The following is a 4,192-nucleotide window of genomic DNA, read 5'->3' on the forward strand; positions in this document are numbered from 1 at the left end:
GTCGAGCTTTAAGTCTTAACTTCATACCTTACAACTCAGGCAAGAACTCCTTCTTTGACTGATCCATCTTGAACACCTTCAAGATCATGTCAAGGAATGTGCTCATTTGAAAGTACCATTAAGTGTTTTGATCTATCCTTATAGATCTTGATGCTCAATGTTCAAATAGCTTAATCCAGGCTTTCCATTGAAAAAACACTTTCCAAATAACCCTATATGTTTTCCAGAAATTCTACGTCATTTCTGATCAACAATATGTCAATAACATATATTCATCAGAAATTCTATAGTGCTCCCACTCACTTCTTTGGAAATACAAGTTTCTCATAAACTTCGTATTCACCCAAAATCTTTGATCATCTCATCAAAGCATACATTCCAACTCGAGATGCTTACTCCAGTCCTTAGAAGGATTGCTGGAGCTTTGCATACTTATTAGCATATTTCAGGATTGACAAAGCCTTCCGGTTGTATCACATACAACCTTTCCTCAAAAATCGTCGAGGAAACAATGTTTTGACATCCTATCTGCAAGATTTCATAAATGATGCAGTAATTGCTAATATAATTCCAACAGACTCTTAGCATCGCTATGAGTGAGAAAGTCTCATCGTAGTCAACTCCTTGAACTTGTCGGAAAACATCTTAATGACAAGTCGAGCTTTCTTAATGGTGATACTTACCATCATTGTCCGTCTTCCTTTTAAAATCCATATGTACCTAACAGCCTTACGACCATCAAGTAGCTCTTCCAAAGTCTACACTTTGTTTTCACATATGGATCCTCTCTCGGATTATATGGCCTTGAGCCATTTTGGAATCCATGCCCACCATCGCTCCTCCATAGCTCGTAGGTTCATTGTTGTCTAGCAACATGACTTCCAAGACAGGATTACGTACCATTGTGAAGCAGTACACATCCTTGTCATCCCACGAGGTTTGGTAGTGACTTGATCTGAAGTTTCATGATCACTATCATAAGCTTCCACTTCAATTGGTGTAGGTGCCACAGGAACAACTCCCTTTGCCCTGCCACACACTAGTTGAAGAGATGGTTCAATAACCTCATCAAGTCTCCACCATCCTCCCACTCAATTCTTTCGAGAGAAACTTTTCCTCGAGAAAGGACCCGATTCTAGTAACAATCCCTTATTGCTTTCGAATCTGAGACAGGAGGTATACCCAACCGTTTTGGGTGTCCTATGAAGATGTATTTATCCGCTTTGGGTTCGAGCTTATCGGCCTGAAACTTTTTCACATAAGCGTCGCAACCCCAAACTTTTAAGAAATGACAGCTTAGGTTTCTCTAAACCATAGTTCATACGGTGTCATCTCATTAGAATTACGTGGTGCCCTATTTAAAGTGAATATGGTTGTCTCTAATGCCTAACCCATAAACTATTGTGGTAATTCGATAAGAGACATCATGGTATGCATCATATCCAATAGGGTGCAGTTATGATGTTCGGACACACCATCACACTATGGTGTTCCAGGCTGTATCAGTTGTGAAACAATTTCTACAATGTCTTAATTCTGTGCCAAACTCGTAATTCAGATATTCATCTCTATGATCATATCATAGATATTTTATCCTCTTGTCACGATGATCTTTCAACTTCACCCTGAAATTACTTGAACCTTTCAATAATTCAGACTCGTGATTCATCAAGTAAATATACTCAACATCTACTTAAATCATCTGTGAAGTAAGAACATAACGATATCCACTACATGCCTCAGCACTCATTGGACCGCACACATCAAAATGTATTATTTCCAACAAGTTGCTTTCTAGTTCCATTTTACTGAAACCGAGGCTTTCAGTCATCTTGCCCATGTGGTATGATTTGCATGTCTCAAGTGATTCAAAATCAAGTGAGTCCAAATGGTCCATTTGCATGGAGTTTCTTCATGCATATACACCAATAGACATGGTTCGCATGTCTCAAACTTTTCAAAAACGAGTGAGCCCAAAGATCCATCAACATGGAGCTTCTTCATGCGTTTTATACCGATATGACTTACGTGGCAGTGCCACAAGTAGGTGGTACTATCATTACTATCTTATATCTTTTGGCATGAACATGTGTATCACTATGATCGAGATTCAATAAACCATTCATTTTAGGTGCAAGACCATTGAAGGTATTATTCAAATGAACAGAGTAACCATTATTCTCCTTAAATGAATAGCCGTATCGCGATAGACATAATCCAATCATGTCTATTCTCAACGCAAACACCAAATAACAATTATTTAGGTTTAACACCAATCTCGATGGTAGAGGGAGCGTGCGATGCTTGATCATATCAACATTGGAAACACTTCCAACACATATCGTCAGCTCACCTTTAGCTAGTCTCCGTTTATTCCGTAGCTTTTATTTCAAGTTACTAACACTTAGCAACCGAACCGGTATCTAATACCCTGGTGCTACTAGGAGTACCAGTAAAGTACACATTAACACAATGTATATCCAATATACTTCTATCGACCTTGCCAGCCTTCTCTTCTACCAAGTATCTAGGGTAATTCTGCTCCAGTGGCTGTTCCCCTTATTACAAAAGCACTTAGTCTCGGGTTTGGGTTCAACCTTGGGTTTCTTCACTAGAGCAGCAGCTGATTTGCCATTTCATGAAGTATCCCTTCTTGCCCTTGCCCTTCTTGAAACTAGTGGTTTCACCAACCATCAACAATTGATGCTCCTTCTTGATTTCTACTTTTGTGGTGTCAAACATCGCGAATATCTCAAGGATCATCATATATGTCCCTGATATATTATAGTTCATCACGAAGCTCTAGCAGCTTGGTGGTAATGACTTTGGAGAAACATCACTTTCTCATCTGGAAGATCAACTCCCACTCGATTCAAATGATTGTTGTACTCAGACAATCTGAGCACAAGCTCAACAATTGAGCTTTTCTCCCTTAGTTTGCAGGCTAAGAAAATCGTCGGAGGTCTTATACCTCTTGACGTGGGCACGAGCCTGAAATCCAAATTTCAGCCCTCGAAACATCTCATATGCTTCGCGACGTTTCAAAACGTCTTCGGTGCCTCAACTCTAAACCGTTTAACTGAACTATCACGTAGTTATCAAAATGTGTATGTCAGATGTTCGCAACATCCACAGACAACGTTCGAGGTTCAGCACACTGAGCGGTGCATTAAGGACATAAGCCTTCTATGAAGCAATGAGGACAATCCTCAGTTTACGGACCTAGTCCGCATAATTGCTACTATCAACTTTCAACTAAATTTTTTTCTCTAGGAACATATCTAAACAGTAGAACTAAAGCGCGAGCTACGACATAATTTGCAAAATCCTTTTGACTATGTTCAGGATAAACAAGTTCATCTTATGAACTTCCACTCAGATAGATATCCCTCTAGTCATCTAAGTGATTACATGATCCGAGTCAACTAGGCCGTGTCCGATCATCACGTGAGACGGACTAGTCATCATCGGTGAACATCTTCATGTTGATCGTATCTACCATACGACTCATGCTCGACCTTTCGGTCTCTTGTGTTCCGAGGCCATGTCTGTACATGCTAGGCTCGTCAAGTCAACCTAAGTGTTTCGCGTGTGTAAATCTGTCTTACACCCGTTGTATGTGAACGTTAGAATCTATCACACCCGATCATCACGTGGTGCTTCGAAACGACGAACTTTCGCAACGGTGCACAGTTAGGGGGAACACTTTCTTGAAATTTTAATGAGGGATCATCTTATTTACTACCGTCATTCTAAGCAAATAAGATGTATAAACATGATAAACATCACATGCAATCAAATAGTGACATGATATGGCCAATATCATAGTGCTCCTTTTGATCTCCATCTTCGGGGCTCCATGATCATCATCACCGGCATGACACCATGATCTCCATCATCATGATCTCCATCATCGTGTCTTCATGAAGTTGTCTCGCCAACTATTACTTCTACTACTACAGCTAACGGTTAGCAATAAAGTAAAGTAATTACATGGCGTTGTTTAATGACACGTAGGTCATATAATAAATTAAGACAACTCCTATGGCTCCTGCCGGTTGTCATACTCATCGACATGCAAGTCGTGATTCCTATTACAAGAACATGATCAATCTCATACATCACATATCATTCATCACATTCTTCTTGGCCATATCACATCACATAGCATACCCTACAAAAACAAGTTAGA

This window comes from Triticum dicoccoides, chromosome 6A (assembly GCF_002162155.2).
Source record: "Triticum dicoccoides isolate Atlit2015 ecotype Zavitan chromosome 6A, WEW_v2.0, whole genome shotgun sequence".
NCBI classification, from domain to species: domain Eukaryota; kingdom Viridiplantae; phylum Streptophyta; class Magnoliopsida; order Poales; family Poaceae; genus Triticum; species Triticum dicoccoides.